Here is a 20,898-nt window from a genome sequence, read left to right on the forward strand (position 1 = left end):
GGGGCCGGCATGTGCTGTAGTGGACAGGGTGCTGGACTCCCAGGTGGTCAACTACATGTCTCAAACCCAGCTGCTTGAAACGCACACTGGGCATGTGTGTGTGCCCAAAAATCTCCAAAGGAGAATGGAGAAGAGACTGTGGCGTGGCCATCCCCCTGAGGGGAATGTCTCACTTTCTGTCTCTCTGTCTCTCCAACAAATGCACACGCCCTATAGCAAAAATCTAAGAAGAAAGAGAGAGAGAGAAAGAGAGACGGAGAAAGAAAGGACAAGAAGCTGAAATAGGAAAATTGAATGAAAAGGGAAAGTGGCTGAAGTCTGGGTATGGCATAGGTGTGTTAGTGTCTAACAAAATATTTTCCTTTACTTATCATGTTTTAGAAATTGTTCTTGGTAACGTCTTAAACAATAACATATAAACAAATGAGTGTAACTGAAAACATGCAAAAGGATGTATAAAAACCAAAAAATTATTGTGGAAGTAGGCTAGCTACCCCAATTAATTGTACAGGCAACAACACACGAATTTACAATTGTTCTAGCATTAAGATTGGGAGGAGACAGTTCCATCCACCTTTAAAACAATTTTTGGGGCCAGAAGGGGGCGCAGTGGTTATGGCACTGGATCCCACCCACATGGCCGACTGCATGTCTCCAATCTAAGAACCGATGGCTTGAAAACCGCTCCTGGTGCATGCATGTACACACCCAAAACCCAGGAGGACGATGGAGGAGAAGGGATTGTGGTCTGGCCATCCTCACTGAAGGGTGAGGTTTCTTGCTTTACCTCTCTCTGTCTCTCACTGGTGAGTGCATGCACCTTATGGCGAAATAGATAAACCCACAATTTTTCCTTTTGTTTTGATGACTACACACAGTATATGTTGTGTTAATCATGCGGTAGGTATCAGAAGAATGTTTTCTCCTTTAACACTTTTTTTTTAAAACTTTTTTGGTTTTCACCATGTGTGCTTGCTGGTAAGAGAGACAGGGAGAGGGAAAGTGAAAAATCATCCCCCCCCGCCCCCCCCCCGCGGTCCACCCCCCCAGTCCATTCTTTGCCAGGACACAAACGCGGTAGAAAACAAGAAGTCTTGGGACTAGCAGTTAGTGTAATAGCTACGTCACTGGGCTCCCATGTAGTGACCACGGTTTGGGTCTTGGACCTGGTGGCTTAAATTCACGCCCGGCGCGTGTGCGTGCATCAGACTTGTCTTTTTTCTTTTCTTTTTAAATGAGAGACTACTAGTCCATTGTTATGCTCCTAAACAGAAACAGCAGAAATTGAGTGATTCATAAAGAATACAGGTTTAGGGACCAGCAGTTAGCATAATGGCTATGTCGCTGGACTCCCATGTAGTCGACCGCAGTTCGAGTCCTGGACCTGGTGGCTTGAAACTCACGCCAGACGCATGTGCGTGCGTGCCCAAGATCCCGAGAGGAGAATGGAGGAGAAGGGATTGCGGTGTGGCCATCCCCCCTGGGGGGTGATTTCTCGCTTTCTGTCTCCCTGTCTCTGTCTGATTCTGGTGGCTGAAAAGTCCATGAGCGTGAAGCTGGTGTCCTGCCAGCAGGTGCTACATCACACCATGGCCTAGAGAAACAGGCAGGTTGGCGGGCCAGCAGCCACATGCACAGAAAGACAGAGAGAGAGAGAGAGAGAGAGAGGAAACAGACTTCTCTCTCTCCTCTGTCCCTCCCATACTCCCAGCTGATTGGATGCTGTGCCCATTGAAGGCAGGTCTCCCTGTTCCAGTCAGCTGACACCTGGCAAGGTGCCTGCCCACACTGAAGGCAGGTCTCAACGCCATACATTAAGGACGAAATTCCAGCACATGAACCCTCGAGGGACAAACTATTACCCAAACCATACCGTTTCAACCCTAGCCTCCAAGGGTCGTATCTTTTCCACTTATAAAATAACATCTGGGACCAGGAGTTAGCATAATGGCTATGTTGCTGGGCTCCCATGTAGTCGACCTGGGTTCAAGTCCTGGATCCAGAGGCTTAAACTCATGCTGGGCACGTGTGCGTGTGTGTCCAAGATCCTGAGAGGAGAATGGAGGAGAAGGGAGTGCAGTGTGGCCATTCCCCCCCCGAGGGTGATTTCTCGCTTTCTGTCTCTCTGTCTCTCTCTGTGTTTCTGGTGAGCAATGCGCCCTATAGCAAAACTCTCCTGGGGATGGCCACACCACAATCCCTTCTCCTTTCTGTCTCTCTGTGATCTCTCACTTTCTGTCTCTCTCTCTCTGTCTTTCTGGCGCGCGCACGTGCCCTATAGCAAAAACCTCTCCAAAAAAGAAAAAAAAAATAGTCTCAAGAGTCTTAATTTGTCCTAAAAAATGGATATGGGTTGGCAACCTCTAGAGATAAGACCGATGCATGCACAAGGTAAAAATTCCTATTCCACACCAGGAGAAAATAAAAGCAGTAACAAGCCCCAAGCGAATCTGAAAACCCACCATTGGATCTTAGAGTGCGAGAACAATCTCCTTTGACTCTGTGCCCCGTATCCTCCACTGGGTCGGGCCCAAGACCCCGGGTAGCCCACCCCGGCTTTGCTGGCCTCAGCCACCTCACACGGCTGCTCATGTTGGAGCCCAGTGCCTCCAGCCTTCCCAGACGGCAGCCGCTCCCGGCCAGGGGCTTCACCGTTCCAAGTCTCCAAGGCAGTCCTGCCTGCCTGTCTCCACTGGATACAAGCCTGCTGGGACCTCTCTGCTCGGGCCCTGCATTTCCTCCTGGCACTGTCCTAGTGGAAGCTCTTCCTGCAGTGCTTCCCTGTGGTAGGTTTCTGCCTGAGCTCCCAGGCTGTTCATCGTATCCTTTAAACTCTAGGTAGGTGGCGTGGTGGTTATGGTGCTGGACTTCCACATGGTCGACGGCAGTTTGAGTCCCAGACCTGGTGGCTTGCAAATCATGCCAGGCACATGTGTGTATACCCAAAATCCTGAGAGAAGCATGCAAGAGAAGGGATTGTGGCATGGCTGTCCTTCCTGGGGGGTGATTTCTCATTTTCTCTCTCTCTCTCTCTGGTGAGCACACATACTCTGTGGGGGCAGGGGGGGGAGAGAAGGAAAGAGGGAAGGAAAGGAAAGGAAAGGAAAGGGAAGGGAAGGGAAGGGAAGGGAAGGGAAGGGAAGGGAAGGGAAGGGAAAGAACCTAGGTAGAAGCTGCCATGCCCCACAGCTCTTGCCTTCTTCCCGCCCACAGAATGAACACCAGGTAGCCTTGCGTTGGTGCAGATGCTGCTGCTGCCGCTACCTCGGCTGGAAGCCTGCTCCCCATGAACTACGGATCAGCTGCACCTGGGACGGGCAGCCATGGCTAGAGCAAGCAGGCCCTGCACTGTGCCGTAGCGAGCTTCGGGGTGTGCAGGGCAGCATGCCTGGCCCTGGCCCTTTCCTGCAAACCGCGCTGCTCTCTAGGACCTCTGAGCCCGTGATGGCCAAGCCAGCCCTAAAGATCCGTGACGTGCCCTTGCCACTTTCTTCCCATCGATTTCCTTCTTTTCATCTGGCTTTCTACCAGGGCTCTTATTTTTCACAAGCAGTAGGTTGGCACCCTCCTGGTCTTCTAGGTCAAACACGCTGATTTGCTCTTTCTGTGGCCAGGCTGTGAGTTTCCCAAGTTTTCCTTTCCTCACACATTTCACCAAATGCAGTGAGAAGCAAGCAAACATTCTGGGTGCTCTGGTGTCTAATACTTTCCATTGCTAGAGACCTTAGACTACTCATTCCTAAGTTTGGCCTCATACAACACCTTAGGGCATGGACATAACTTAGCCAAATTCTTTTCTATTTCATGCAAAGGTGGCCTTTCCTCCAGCTTCCAATCATTTGCTCATTTCCATATTGGACACCTCCTCAGTAAGGCTTTTCCTGTCCATATCTCTGTCAGCACTGTGGCCAGAGCATGTATCCAATCTGTCAAGAGCTATTTCCAGGTTATTTCTAAACTGTCCTTCCTCCGAGCCTCCACCAGGATCTAGGCTTCTCCTAGCCTGCTCCTGCAGCCTCTGCCGTGACCTGGTGCCAAAGCCAATTCCACGCTTTCATATACCTGCACAGCAACACAGCCCTGCTCGCCATGCCCGGGTTAGCCCACTGTTACGCTGCTAAACAGAATACCTGACACTAGGCAATTTATGAACAGAAGGTGATTTGGCTCCCAATTCTGGTGACTAGAGAGTCCAAGGTTAGGGGAGGAGGGCAGACTTTTTTTTCCCTCTATTAGTTCTTCCCGTGTTCCCAGGTGACTGCATGCTGCCTGCTTACACTCCAGGTGGGTCTTCCTCTTAAAGGTCTCACCACCTCCCAATGCCATTGCTTAGGGACCAAATTGCAATACCTTAACACTTGCAGGGCAAGCCATTATCCAAAGCATAGCAGAGAAAAAGGGAGAGAGACAGAGGTAGGTATTTGGCATGTCCCATCCACCTGCCCTAGCCCCCAGTCAGCGAGAAACACAAGCACGTTGCATCCAGCATACTCAGGTCGGCTGAGTGCCAAACCCAGACCTTCCACTTGGCGTCCAGCCTCCAGAGCCGTTTCTTCTTAAACCCTGTACCTTCAAGGAACTGGAAGAACTAGCTTTTGATTTTTTTTCTCCTACCGTGCAATTGCAGCTACCAGTTCTACATTGACTAAATAAATGCACTCAGGATTATTGAAATGAATAAAAGCCATGTTCCAGAGAAACTTCTCCATATGTTCAAATGGAGATTAATTTTAAATACGTGTACCTGCCCTAGGTTACAATTTCCTTTGTAAGTTAATGATCGCTCATATAAATTTGACCCATTTTTCACGTATGTGTGTACTCTCTCTCTCTCTCTCTCTCTCTCACACACACACACACCCACACACACACACACACACATCCCCAAGTGAAATGTGGCTTTAAGGAGGAGATTGAAAAATATATGACAACGGTCATTAGTCATACTTTTATCGTTACTGCACTTACATTAAATAAGAAATGTCTGCGTGTGAATTCCAGGTGACAGAAGTCTCCCCAGACTTTTCCCATTCATTTCTTCATTTGCTGAACAAATATGCTGCCCTGCTATGCTGAAGATGTACTAGCTTTGCATAACAAGCCGCTATATAACAGGAATAATATTTCTGCCCTGCTATGTTGCAGATGTACTAGCTTCCCATAACAAGCCGCTATATAACAGGAATAATAAACGTCCTGTGGAAGCTTGGGTCGGCCCCATAGCCCCGTAGGTTAAGGGAGTCAGATCCCACATGGCTGACCATGGTTCAGATCCCAGCCCTGATGAAAAACACACCTGGTGCATGGGCACGCATGCCTCAGATCCCAACAGGATGGAGAAATGGAGAAGGGATTGTGGCATGACCACATCCCATTGAGAGATACTTTCTCCTTCTCTCTCTCTTTCTGTCTCTCTGTCTCTCTCTGGTGAGCACATGCACTCTCTAGCAATTAAAAAAGTCCTGTAGAAGCTCACAGAAGGATAGACTATCGCTAAGACTGATTCGTAGGATTTAAAGTTGAATTTATTTAAGCACGTTAGTGCTGGATCAAGGCAAAACTCTAACCTTCCCTGTGCCACACATCCCATGCATGCTTTGGTAGCACTCCAATGTACACACACACACACACACACACACACACACACACACGCAAACCAGTGCAGGAGGATGTGAGAGTGACGGAGGGTGATCTGGCTGTGACATCTGTGACATCTGTCATCCCAGGGCTGATTTGACTGGTAAGGCAGGTGTCTCCTTCCTACCTTACTGCTCCTTATATGTTCCCCCTGAAGCTGTGCTCTCCCTCTAGGTGGAAGAGGACAACTTTCTCTGGCAGAGAAGCACCACTCTTTGGCCAAGCGTTTCTGAGTAGCCTCACTCCCCTGTTAGAATCTCCAAATGAGCTCTCAAGAAATAATGCAAGAAAGCATTATCTGGTTGCAAGAAGAAAACTATAAGATCCACAGTTCTTTTACAAAAACAGGTTAAGGGACCAGCAGTTAGCGTAAAGGCTATGTCGCTGGACTCGACCGCAGTTCGCGTCCCAGACCTGGTGGCTTAAAACTCACACCAGGCGCGTGTACGTGCATGCCCAAGATCCCAAGAGGAGAATAGAGGAGAAGGGACTGCGGCGTGGCCATCCCCCCTGGAGGGTGATTTCTCGCTTTCTGTCTCTCTGTCTCTCTGTGTCTGTCTGGCGAGCGCACACGCCCTATGGCAAAAACCTCTCCAAAAAAAAAAAAACAGGTTAAAAAAATCGCAGACAATGAAGAATTAAAATGTCGATCTTAATATTTTAACACTATAAAAATATGTTTACAGAGTTCAATCCACAAGTTCCAGTATTCTGTTCAAACTAGCATCAAACTAGGCTCATTATATCCATAGTTAGAATTTGGTTTTGTTTCTACTTTTACTTTATTTGTGTATTTTTTTCCATGCAGAGAAAGGCAGAGAAAGAGAGAGAGGAAAGAGAAATAGGTGTCTCTAACTGAGGTGTCTCTACCTGGGTCTTCATGCCACGATCTATCCCATCCTCAGCCAGCTAGGATCAAGGGCATGTGTGCATCCAGCGTGCACAGGGAGGCCTCAGTGCGTGAACCCGGCACCTTCCCACGTGGGTCTGGTATCACAGATCATTGAGCTACACTGTACCACCAGCTGGCCCCACACTCTACTAAAACTTGAATCACTGTAAACTTAGTTCTAGATCAGAGCAAAGCCCCAAACCCATATGCACCACCCATCTCAGTACTGGGCATTCCTTTGGTGAGGTAAGGTGATGTACAGAACTCAAGACCACAGATCTGGGAGCCGGAGGGCTCAGGTGTGAATCCCAACGCAGTCACCTGACCTCAGGCAAATCGCTTCATCACTGTGTGCTGTACTTCCCACCTCATATCCCAAATATGTTGCGAGTGGGAGTAAGTAAATGAATAGTGCTGACAAAGCATCATTGCGTCAGATAGACTTTCAATAAATAGCCCCTGCTGGATGAGTTAACTAGCTCAGTACATGCTAATACACACAGGGCCTTATGCTGAGGCTTAGATGCTACTTCTTGCTAGGATCTTTAATATGGTTGATATATGTAAGCTTCAAGAAAACATGACCTAGTGGCTATTTCATTTCCCAGCCTGCTGATGTCCTACGTGCTCACCTGCATTAATTTACTGTACAGTACACGAGGACTTATGCTATATTACATGCTGCTAATGAGAGGTGTGAGACATTATCTCTGCCCTGAGGCCTTAAATTGTAGTAGAGGAGACACAGACCCAGAACGCAAGTTGCTTTGAAACTCTGTAGGAAGATAAAACAAAGCTGAAGACAGCAGGTGGCGTGGTAGTTAAGGCATGGGACTGGGACTTCCACGTGGCCAACTGTGGTTCTAGACCCAGACCCAGGGACTTGAAAATCACACCTGGCGCGTGTACACACATGCCCAAAATCATATCAGCCAACAAATGATGACAAAAAGAGGGCACGGATAAAGTGGTAACTGTGTATCATAGACTTAAAATATTTATTCGCTTGGTGCTGATACACAAAGGAACAATTATTATCTATGTCATTATTTTTTTCAGTTACGCATGACTGACTCAATTGTTTCCTCTTGAATTGCTATTTCAACTTTCTACTGCTACTCAGTACTTGGTATTTAATTGGTCCATTCCGGTTCCAAATATTCTATTTTTCTATGAGATTTATTTATTTATTTATTTATTCACTTTTTGGAGAGGTTTTTCTACAAGGCGTGTACGCTCGCCAGAAAGACAGAGAGAGACAGAGAGACAGAAAACGAGAAATCCCCCCCCAGGAGGGATGGCCACGCTGCAATCCCTTCTCCTCCATTCACCTCTCGGGATCTTGGGCACACATGCACACGTGCCCAGCATGAGTTTGAGCCACCGGGTCTGGGACTTGAACCATGGTCAACTATATGGGAGTCCAGCAACATAGCCATTATGCCAACTGCTGGTCCTAGAGTTTGTTTTAATTTTTAAAAATGTTTTTGCCATAGGATATGTGTGCTTGCAAGAGAGAGAGAGAGAGAGAGCTAGAAATCACTCCCCATGGGGGGGGAATGGCCACACCACAGTCCCTTCTCCTCCATTCTCCTTCTAACGTATGTGCATGGGCATGGGCATGACTTTCAAGCCGCTGCTAGGTCTGAAACTCAAACCGCAGTTGACCATGTAAGAATCTAGCACCTTAACCACCATGCCACCATGCCACCTGCTGGCCCCAGTTTTGCTTTATCTTCCTATAGAGTCTCAAAGAAACCCGAGTTCTGGATCTGTTACATAATTTTTAAATGTATCTCCCATTAACTCACTTGGCATAGTATAACACACATAGGTACTAAATAAATACATGTCTTTTGTTCAATAAGTAAATACTATATGAACCAAAAGCTAACCTGCATAGCAAAGTCTAAATGAGACAAGGTTCTTCCCAGTTTAAATCTATACAGATTGTTAAATTCAGTTCGTGTATCTAGACTGGGGAAAAGTAGGACTGATGAAAGCTTTACAAAATTGATTTTATAAAAAGCTACAGGAATTGGCATTATTGATCCACATGAAAGAATTCATCAGAATGAGTGTCCTCCAACAGGAGCTGCCTGCAGTTCGTTGCTCCTGAAAAGACACCTGCATAGACCTCGAACTGTTTCAGAATGATTTAAACCAGGGGCCAGAAGAATGGAAAGAACGGTAGAGCAGTGCTCCCCAAACAGTGGACTCTGCGCTTGCAGCAACAGGGAACCCTGGAGCAGGGAGAACTGCACATTCAGGAGCCCCACCCCCAGCTTACAGAATCCGAATCTCTAGGGTGGAGCTGTCTGGGCCCTTGTTTTAACAAGCCCTCCAAGTGACTCTGACGCAGGCTCAAGATCTCTCCTGGGAAGGTGTGCTGCAAAAGAACTTCTCTTTTGTTATTATTTTATTTTATTTTTTGAGAGGTTTTTGCTATAGGGTGTGCACTCACCAGAAAGAGAGAGACACGGAGAGACAGAAAGTGAGAAATCCCCCCCTGCCCTGGGGGGGGGGGGATGGCCATACCACAATCCCTTCTCCTTCATTCTCCTCTTGGGATCTTGGGCACGCATGCACATGCGCTCAGCATGAGTTTAAGCACCAGGGTCTGGGACTCGAACCACAATCAGCTACATGGGAGTTCAGTGACATAGCCCTAAGAACTTCTCACCAGGGCCTTCATTTCTCACAGATTGCAAATCTAAATAGCCAGCAAACTGAATGATTGTCTCTGAACCCAGCTGGCACAGCGTGGGCTCAGTGCCTGCTCCATGCCATCGGGCTTCCCAGGCTTACCTACCCTCAGCCGAGTGCTCACAACCCAGCCAGGAAACTGCCAGCCAAGGATTTGGGGAAAGGTGAATATCCTGAAAAAATATGACAGAAAAGAGAGAGAAGAAAACACGTGTCAAGAAGATGGTTGGGACACGAATAGGGAGGATGAGTCAGAAAAAGTCAAATGAAAAGTATGAACATGAGAACAGAACAAAGAAGGCGAGCTCACCTACAGTCAGAGCTGCATGAAATTAGAGGGAAGGGAAAGAAAAGGTGTTTGAAGGTCAGGTGCAGGGGGTGCTGAAAACCCTGTGACAGAGTCACTGCGAGAGATAAGTGGGTTGGTCTGCTTACAGTGACACAGTGCCCCACAAGTGGTGACACTGTGTAAGGACTCGCTGTGACTGTGACCTCTGTTAAGAAACACAGGTGGCATGGTTTCTAAGTGCTAGACTCCCACATGGCTGACTATAGTTCAAGTCCCAGACCTGGTGGCTTGTTTTCTCATTTTTTCCTCTCTTTCTTTCTCTCTCTCTGTCTCTCTCTGGTGAGAACACATGCCATAGAGCAAATTTTAAAATAATAAGAATAAAGAAAATTAAATCAATCGTCTTTTGAAAAAGAAAGAAACACAAGGTAGAGAAGGAAGAGGGAAGAAACAGCATACACTACCTGCATTCCAGCCGTGATGAGAACAGGCTTTCCTGAAGGGAGGCTATGACTCAGGCCACCTCGTACACTTCCCATTTAGCAGTTTGTCCACAGCTGGTGCGTTACACGTATGTCTGCCCCCATATTTCTGTGCACACCTACTTACCTATGGTGTCTCCGTGTAACTCACTAGAAAGTATCCGTGGTGTTTCTTACTTTCTACTTATTTATTTATGCAAATTGAAGAGATGCTCTTACTGACATGTCTAGGCTGCTTGTTTTAGAAAGTCATCTTGGAGTTACACGAAGAATAATTTTTAAAATACCTGCTTATAGAGCAACCTGGCTACTAACCAATTCTTTGATATTTTTGTTTTAAAAGGTAGGCATACTTTAAATTTGACAAAGACTCATAAAAATAGAAAAATCCTTGTTTGGGGGGACCGCGCATACCTGCACACAATGGGGTGCCTTCCTAACAACTTCCTTTAAGGGACTGGACTTGGTTTTGGAATTCATTAGCGATCCTATTTCCAGGAGAATTTCCTGTTAGCTTTGGCTAGATTACTATAGATGGATTAGACAGAAAATAGAGCATCTCCATTGATTAGAGACAGTCTTTTAACAACACGAAGTGAAAATAGAAGAAAGAGAATGTACCTGCGTAGAATCTAGTAACAGGAGCGGTAGGTGACCAGACTGCGTCTTAGAGCACACCGGTGACATCCAGCTCTCTCGTTGGCTGGTGTGGCAAGGACTGGCACATATGGATTTGCTCAAAACAAGTAGAAACAGGCCTACTCTCTCCTCCACAGTGAAGTTACCAGATGGCCCCAAAGAAAATTTTTCTCCTATTTTACTCACCCAGAAAATAAAAATCTTAAAAGTATTATGTCTTTCATGATTTCATCACGATTGAACATACCTAGGAAATGATGTTGCCCAGTGAAAATCTTTGTCGGGACCAGCAGTTGGCATAATGACTATGTCGCTGGACTCTTATGTAGTTGACCATGGTTCGAGTCCCGGACCCAGTGGCTTAGACTCATGCCAGGCATGTGTGTGTACATGCCCAAGAAGAAGAAGAAGAAGAAGAAGAAGAAGAAGAAGGAGAAGAAGAAGAAGAAGAAGAAGAAGACCTTTGCCTGTAGGGTTCAATCTGAGCACTAAGTCATCAAAGAGAATGGAATAGACACACTGTTGGTCCCTAGCACGTACAGGAAGCTTACGACTGAAATACTACTCCTGTGTGAGTTTATTAGGAAGAATGGCAAGCCAGGCTCTTTATCCTCAGGAAAATTTCAGCAATGTGTGCATGGAGGGGTGGGAGGATGGGAGGTGGTGACACTGCTGACAGAGGGTAAGCCATGTGGTGGCCACATGCTCCTCTGGTTGACAAAGTCAGAAATCACATCTGTAGGTCTACACATCCCTGGGATTTGATTTCTTTTTTCTTTTTTCTTTTTTTTGGAGAGGTTTTTTGCTATAGGGCACGTGTGCTCACCAGACAGACAAAGAGAGACAGAGAGACAGAAAGCGAGAAATCACCCCCCCACCCCGGGGGTGGGGGGATGGCCATGCCGCAATCCCTTCTCCTCCATTCTCCTCTCGGGATCTTGAGCACGCACACGCGCCTGATGTGAGTTTTAAGTCACTGGTCCAGGACGCGAACCACGGTCGATTACATGGGAGTCCAGTGACGTAGCCATTACACTAATTGCTAGTCCCCCCAGCATGAGTTTTAAGCTACCAGGTCTGGGACTTGAACCACTGTCAACTATGTTAGAGTCCAGAGACATAACCATTACACCATCTGTGGGTCCTATTTTTGTCCATATTCTAAATCCACATCTTATCTTAATGGGAGACCAAACCTTTATAGATAATCATTGAAGCTGGACAGTATTTAATTTAAGACAATGAACTATGCAAGACATACCAGCCCAGGAAGAAAAAGGTGAAGACTATATAAAACCAGTAAGATGTCCACACTTCGAACTAGTAATAAAACTATTCCAAAGTGGAAAAAATCATCCTCGATTATAAAATATCCTTAAAGAAAATTTCATAAGCGCATAAAAATTTAAATTAGGCCAAGAAGCACACAGAAAATACAGAGTCCTCTGCAGCTCCAGGATGAGCAAGTTTAGTTACAACACTTGAGCTGAGGAACGCCGGTCCCCACAACATGGCTCCAATTTCAGTTACCAGGATCCATTAGCCGTGCATAATTGCGTAATTATTCCTCAGTGCATGTGCCCCCACGAAATGTGTAGTCTCCCTGTTTTGTGGTAAGCCCACAAGATGTTTTACAAAAATAGGTCATTGAAAGTGAGAATTGGCCAGGAAAGATTGAAATGCAGCAAAAAAAAAAAAAAAAAAAATGGTAAGTGGTAACACTGGAAGTAAAATTTGATAACATTTGAATTGATCACAAACGCAACCATAGATGAAAGCACAGACAGTGGGAATGTCGACACTGCTGTTTGCAAGTTGGGAAGGCCAGGTTACCCTCATAAATGAGGAAAGCGATTGAGACTAAAAGGATGAAGATGTTCCAGAGGAAGTGGCGTCAACCACCTCCCATTGAAGAAATGCTGAGATATTTCACAACCTCGAAAGTATGGAGGATAAGCTGAGAGCTGACCCAAGCATAGAGAGGAGGATGGCAGTGAGAGTAGGCCTGTGGAGCTCTTGTCTCTCTCTGAGGCTGACACTAAAAGGCTAAGAGAGCCTCAAAGTTCTCTCTTTCTAGGGAACCAGCAGTTAGCGTAATGGCTATGTCACTGGACTCCCACATAGTCGACCGTGGTTCGCGTCCCGGACCCGGTGGCTTAAAACTCACGCCGGGCGCGTGTGCGTGCGAGCCCAAGATCCTGAGAGGAGAATGGAGGAGAAGGGATTGCGGCGTGACCATCCCCCCTGGGGGGGTGATTTCTCGCTTTCTGTCTCTATGTCTCTCTGTCTGTCTGGTGAGCGCACACGCCCTATAGTGAAAACCTCTCCAAAAAAAAATAAATAAATAAAAGTTCTCTCTTTCGGATTCAAACTTTCCACTCCTGGCTATTTTCCATAACAATGATTGCCTTTCCTAGACCATTTTCATCTTCACCAGGGTGTTCGTCTCCCCCAGCTAAAATAAGATTATTTTCCTGAAAGTCTATCTCCCTCAATAGGCTAAATCTTAGATTTCCACTTGCATAGGCCTATTGCTGATGAAGCAATGATGACCTTTACATTTGCTTGGACCATGCGGAATTGTAGGCTCACCATTTCTCTCAGTTTATCCCCATCTAAGCAGTATCTTTCATGACCCCGACCCCCTGGTTGGTCATGTATGCCACACTCAGGCTCTTACCATACCCAGGCCCCAGACAGACCTCATCAATACTCCTGCCAAAGCGGTACACACACACTTGGCATATCATCTTTCTATCTACCAAAGAATAAGTAATCAAGAATGGGAAAAATAACTGTTTTTACAGAAAATACCAGATAGAGAAAATAAACAACTTTTAGATCAAATAATCCTTTTAGTGTTATTTGGTAAAGCCATTGTTTCCGATGTAAGTAAGACTTGCGTGAGACGTTTCAACATGCTATGAATGTGGATATTTTCCTGAGAAAAGGATTTGTTTTTGTTTTTATTAGCCAGGAAATGGGAAAGATCTTATGAATGAGACGGTCTGCACTTATAATTTAGTTTAATCGGAATAGTGATGGGTCAGTTCTTCACTCCCAGCTTACAAGTCAGCAGGCTCTGGGTTTCCACATGGCCAACTGTGGTTTGAGTCCTAGACCCAGTGACTTGAAAACCACAGCCAATAAACGGATAGATAAATAGATAACTGTTTTGTTTTTTTTTTTTAAAGGAAGTTCTGTTTTTGAAGCTTTATGGAACCACGTGGAGCTTACTGCTTTGTCATTCTACTTAGTGCAACAAAGCGTAACCTGCTTCCAACTTCTCTTTCTTTTATTTCTGGTCAGCACTGGTTTCTTGGGAGCTCCTGTCTCTACTTGCTAGTGATGAGGAGAAGATGGCAATGAACTCTACCTGGTAGTCTGTGGCTAATCTGAAGAAGCACCGACAAGTGTGGCCCTGAGGCTGGCATTGGAATCAAAGACTCTTTGTTTCTCATGCCTTTGTGACTGATGGCTGCCTCATCAGTGCAGTCTCCCTGGAAAAGCATTTCCAGGCTCCTCATCCTGTCCTCCGAGAATCTAGTCAAGTCTGAGGCACACCTTTCCTCAAGTGTCAGGTCCCCACAATAGAACCTTCTGTGCCATTAGCTGTGTCAGCATTATCTTTTTATCAGGGTGCGGTGGACGGTGACTTATATGCTTATCATGGTTACATGAGGGTAGACATGTCTTTTTCTTTTTCATGTCCTAATACCCAACACTGTCAGTACCTGCAACATAGAAGCTCCAAAAAAAGTTCTACTCCTTGTATGAGTTTGTATTTATTTGCTGTTTTCTAAGACTGGCCCTTGCAATTAACTTAATGACCTTCATGACCAACGCAAGTACTGTGAGAACTTGAACCAAGTTGCACAGTGTGAGCCCATGCCAGAAACTGGTTGAATTGACTGAATCATTCCTTTTATCATTCTGAATTCAAGAAATCTTCAAAAGGTTGCTGGAAAAATGCATAGTATAAGAAAACTTTGCACTTTAATTCCATTTTCCGTGAACTTTTTGAAGTCCCCTGGCATTATATTGCCAGGATTATTTTTATCTCTAAGCTGGTCCCCCTAATCTCTGGGATACAGACTGGTGCTGTCCCCCCTCTCCTGGCCATGCACCCACCATGGGGTGGGTGGCAGGTGACCTACTGAGGCCTTGTCTGTGTTTACAGCCGCTCCCCATTGCTCGCATAGCCACCTGGGCTCTGCCTCCTGTCAGATGAGCTGTAGTACTGGATTCTGACTGAAGCACAAAACTTATCGTGTGATTGTTTGTTTCATTGTATATTGCAATGTGGTAGTGGTGGAGATAGGGGGCACAGTGGATGTGGTGTGCTGTGGTCATCTGGGAACCAACTCCCGACCCACCACCTCCCTACTCCCATCTGTGCATGAATTGTCTTCCATGAGTCTGGAACTTGTCCTGGGAAGGTTGGGAACCACTGTCCTAAACAAACGGCATACTCACTTTCCCCCAATCCTGTCCAATCTGCTTAAAATTACTGTTTTATTTTGGGGACCAGCAGTTAGCGTAATGGCTATGTCGCTGGACTCCCATGTAGTTGACTGCGGTTTGAATCCCGGACCCGGTGGCTTAGACTCACGCCGGGCATGTGTGCGTGCGTGCCCAAGATCCCAAGAGGAGAATGGAGGAGAAGGGATTGTGGCGCGGCCACCCCCCCCCCGGGGGGGTGATTTCCTGCTTTCTATCTCTCTATCTGTCTGGCGAGCGCACGCACCCTATAGCAAAAACCTCTAAAAAAAAAAAATTACTGTTTTATTTTTCTTGCTTAAGATTACTAAACCAAAAGTAGTTGATTGAACTGTGCCACTGTTATTTTACTGTTGAAAGGGTTCACGGCTCGTTCAGCTTGCTAGCCATTGTGAATTCTGTGCAAATCTGAGATTCCTGGCGTGATAGGTCTCATTCATCTAATAAGGTGAGCTTGTAAACATAGAGGCAAACATACTGAAGGCCACCATTAGGTACATAACTACAGGGTCTCCTCGAGAATACTGTCTTTCCAAATGTTAAAGAGATAAACCAAAATAGAAGCATGTGAACATTTCCTCTGAGAAACTACCCTTCAAGGATATAACAACAGAGATACTTGGCTGCTGTGTATCCATTTCCCTATTGTTTATACTTCACAGTGGCCTCTGAGCTACAGCATGGGGGTTCTGTCTTTTTATTAATGGGTGAAGAGAAATATTTTAGAAATCAGATAATAACACTGAGTTGTAATTCCCTCTGTATTTTTATTTTATTTTTTTTAATTTTAGGTTTTTGTCATAAGTGCATACACTTACCAGGGAGGAGAGACAAACAGAGAAAAAGTGATGGGACCAGCAGTTAGCGTAATGGCTATGTCGCTGGGCTCCCATGTAGTCGACCATGGTTCGAGTCCCGGACCCAGTGGCTTAAACTCACACCAGGCGCGTGTGTGTGCATGCCCAAGATCCCGAAAGGAGAATGGAGGAGAGAGGATTGCGGTGTGGCCATCCCCCCCCCCGGGGGGGGTGATTTCTTGCTTTCTGTCTCTCTGTCTCTCTCTGTCTTTCTGGCAAGCACATGCACCCTATAGCAAAAACCTCTCCAAAAGAAAGGAATAAAAAGAGAGAAAATGAGAAATCCTCCTCCCCCCTCCCCCAGGGGAATGGCCACATCACAATCCTTTCTCCTCCATTCTCCTCTGGGTATGCACACACATGCGCCTAGCATGATTTTCAAGCCATGGGTCCAGGGCTTGAACCATGGGTTGGCCATGTGGAAGTCCAGCACCTTAACTACCATGCCACCTACTGGCCTTGTAAATTCATCTTAAAAATAATACCTATGCCATACATGGGGGGCCACTATTCATTGGTTATGGGCAACATTTCTAGCACTTAAATAAAACCTGCAGGGGGCACTGCTCGCTGACTTTCCATCTTAGAACATTCCTTCTTTTACCTGAACAAGAAGTCTGAACCGTCTCAACTTTCCACGATATTACAGATGCCCAAAACTTAGCTCCCATATTGCCAAGAATCAAGTTGCCATGAATCCGGCCAATGAATTCATGAACGTATAACTTTATACTTTGTTACTATATTCTTTCAAATTCTAAATAATTGGCATTTCCTAGAAAAGAATGATCAGGAAGATCTGGTTCAGGTGGATTATCAGGACAAGATCCAAATACACAGGATGTATTTCCTGTAGCTTTTGACAAAGGCGAAGTAACCATAGGAAGCTTATTTATTTATTTATTTATTTATTTTTCTGGAGAGGTTTTTGCCATAGGGCACATGCACTCGCCAGAAAGACAGAGAGAGACAGAGAGACAGAAAGCGAGAAATCACCCTCCCAGTGGGGATGGCCACGCCGCAATCCCTTCTCCTCCATTCTCCTCTTGGGATCTTGGGCACGCATGCACATGCACCTGGCGTGAGTTTAAGCCACTGGGTCCAGGACTCGAACCGTGGTAGGCTACATGGGAATCCAGTGACATAGCCATTACGCCAACTGCTGGTCCCAGGAGGCTTATTTTTCACCAGAATGTCTCACATACTTCCAGTTGGAGTTAAAGGAGACTATAGAAAGGGAAATAGTATTCAGAGAGAACTTGGCTTATAATTTCCCCTAATAAACGGAAGAACTCATCTTTTACTACTAAAAACTTAATAAATCTCAAGGTAAGTAAGAAAAAGTGCATACCTAGATATGACAAAACTGCAGAATACCAAAGAGAAAAAGGAGTCTTTAATGAAACAAAGAAAGAAAGTCCTGGCACAGTGGTATGAACCCATGTCAGGCTGAGGCCACCTGCAAAAAAAAAAAAAGATAGAAAGGAGTGAGAAGGGTGGAATGAGAGGGAGGGAAGAAAGAAAAGAAGCCAAAAAGAGAAGAGAGATTGCAAAGGAAGACTGCCAAGCAGACAGCTGATTTTTCACCAGGGATAGTGGAATAATCATTGTGTTATGACTCTCAGTGTTCAGATATTCCTAATAAAACTATCTTTTGAAAACAGGAGAGAAATCTTTTTAAAGATTTTACTTTTTAGGGCAATTTTAGGGTCACAGGAAAATTGAGTAGAAAGTATAGAGAATTCCCACACAGCTTTTGTCCCCACACATGAACATGTACAACATTCCTCCACTCCCACCCCCAGTGTCAACATTGGGCATCAGAGTGGTACATTCGTTACAACTGATGAACCTATGTTTGTTTTTGTTTTTAGAGGTTTTTTTCTATAGGGCGTGTGTGTTTTCCAGGAAGACAGAGAGAAACAGAGAAACAGAAAGTGAGAAACCACCTGTCCCAGGGAGGATGGTGAAGCCGCAATCCTTTCTTCATTCTCCACAAAGGATTTTGTACACAGACGCCCACGCGCAAGGTGGGAGTTTGAGCCACCGGGTCAGGGACTCGAACCACGGTCAACTACATGGGAGTCCAGCGACATAGCCATTACACCAACTGCTCGTCCCCTGATGAATCTATGTTGACCGTTGCTATCACCCAGAGTCCATAGTTTATATTAGATTCACACTTGTACATTCTGAGGGTTTTGATAAAAGTATAATGACATGTATCTACCATCATAGCATTATACAGAGTGATGCGTGATTTCAATACCCTAAAAATCCTCTGTGCTCCACTCTATTCAATCTTCCCTTCCAACTAACACCTGGCAACTGCTGATCTTCTACTGTTTCCATAATTTTGCCTTTTCCAGAATGATATAGTTAGAATCATTCAGTACATAGTCTTCTCAGTTTGGATTTCATTAGCAATATTATTGACTGCTCTTCCATGACTTTTCATGACTGAATAACTCATTTCTTTTTAGTGCTGAATAATATCCCATTGTCTGGATGTGTCCCAATTTATTGAAGACATCTTGATTACTTCCAAGTTTAACCAAAAATGGATAAACTCCATCAACACTCATGTATTGGTTTTGTTTGGACATGTTTCAATTCCTTTGGATAAATGCCAAGGAGTACAGTTGCTGAATTATATGTTAAGGGTATGTTCACTTTTTTTTTTTTTTTTTTGGAGAGGTTTTCACTATAGGGTGCGTGCGTTCACCAGACAGACAGAGAGAGACAGAGAGACAGAAAGTGAGAAATCACCCCCCCGGGCGATGGCCATGCTGCAATCCCTTCTCCTTCATTCTCCTCTCGTGATCTTGGGCATGCACGCACACACGCCTGGCGTGAGTTTCAAGCCACCGGGTCCAGGACGCGAACCGTGGTCGACTACGTGGGAGTCCAGCGACATAGCCATTAGGCTAACTGCTGGTTCCCAAGGGTATGTTCACTTTTGAAAGAAACTGCCAAACTGTCTTCCAAAGCGGCATTCCCACCAGCAATGAGTGAGAGTTCCTGTTGCTCTACAACTTCATCAGCATTTGGCGTTGTCACTGTTCTAGACTCTGACCATTCTAATAAGTAGATAATGGTATCTCAGTGTTATAATTTGCACTTCCTGGTGATATGTGATGTGGAACATCTTTCCGTATGCTTATTTGCCATCCATATATCTTCTTCAGTGGGATGTCTCTAAGTTCTTTGGTATATTTTTTAAATTGTTTGTTTTTTTTTTTTGGATTTTTAAGAATATTTTTGTATATTTTGGATAATAGTCATTTATCAGTAAAAGGGGTCATGAAAAAGTTCTTGGAAAATGCATGTTATGTAAAACCTATGTATGAATTTCACAATTTTTTGCATGAAAATTAACTCGTACTGTAGTTCAATTTTTCAGTTTTTCTCCTTCCCTCAATTATTATTATTATTTTGTTTTTGGCAAAAATTTGCTCAGTCGGTGGCTTGTCTTCTAATTTTCTTGACATTGTCTTTCTCAAAGCAGAAGTTCTTCATTATAATAGACAAACTTATTAATAATTTCTTTCATAGATGTACCCTTGGTGTCATAGCTAAAAAGCTACCACCATGCCCAAGGTCATGTAGGTTTTCTCCAGTCTGTCTTCCAGTTTTATAGTTATTTTCTTAAACTGCGATCTATGATCCATTCTGAATTAATTTTTTATGAATGGTATAAGTTTATGTATAAATTCTTTTCTTTTTTGGGGTTTTATAGTTATTATCTTAAACTGCGATCTATGATCCATTCTGAGTTAATTTTTATGAATGGTTTAAGTTTATGTATAAATTCTTTTCTTTTTTGGAATGTGGATGTCTGATTGTTCCAGCATTATTTGTTGAAGACTATCTTTTGTCCGTTGAATTGACTTCTCCCTTTTGTCAAAAAATAGTTGACTCCATTTGTGTATGTTTATTTTCGGGTTCTCTACTCTGCATTGATCCTTTTGTCTATTCTTTTGGCAATGTCACACCGTCGTGATTACTGTAGCTGTATGGTAGGTCCTGAAGTTGAGTAATGCCAGTCCTCTGACTTTGTCTCTCTCTTTCAATTTCATGTTAGCTATTCCGGACCTTTTACTTTAGAAACATTTTGTTAATATCCACAGAATAACTTACTAGGATTGCACTGAATCTATAGATCAAGTTGGGAAAAAATGACATTTTCACAAAGTTGAGTTTTCTTAACCCTGAACATGGAATATCTTTGCACTTATTTCATTCTTTGATTTCTTTCATTGAAGTTTTGTAGTTTTTCTCAAAACAAATCTCGTACACTTTGTTTAGTATTTAATTTGGGGTAGTGCTTATGTAAATAGTATTGTGTTTTTAACTTAAATTTTACTTTGTGTTGTTGAGATACAGGAAAGTTACTGATTTTTGTATATCAGATTTCTATACTACAATGTTGCTATCATTATTTATTGGTTACAAGAGTTTGTTAGGATTTTTTTTTTCCGATTTTATACATTAACAGTTACATTATCTGCAAATACAACATTTTTAAAATTTATTTTTATTTTTTTCTTTGTTCATGATAGAGCATGTGAGTACACATGTGAGAAAGAAAGTGGGAGGGAGAAAGAAAGAGGCGCACCCTCCACAGCCTGTGTCTGCCACAGTCCCCTTCCTCTGTCCTCCAGTCTGCTGGGCCTTGGCCACTCACACGTGTGCCCAGTGTGCTTCAGGCTGATCAGTTTAGGGACCCAATGAGCTGTCTTCTTTCATTAGCTAGGACTTCCAGTACGATGTTGAAAAGAAGCAGTGAGAGGGAACATCCTTGCCTTCTTCCTGAGATTAGCAGGAAGGCTTCCATGTTCTTTTTTTTTGAGAGTTGTTTTTTTTTTTTTTTTGCTTTTGGGCACATGTGCTCGC

Source organism: Tupaia chinensis, unplaced genomic scaffold (genome assembly GCF_000334495.1).
Source record: "Tupaia chinensis unplaced genomic scaffold, TupChi_1.0 Scaffold148680_1, whole genome shotgun sequence".
Taxonomy (NCBI): Eukaryota; Metazoa; Chordata; class Mammalia; order Scandentia; family Tupaiidae; genus Tupaia; species Tupaia belangeri.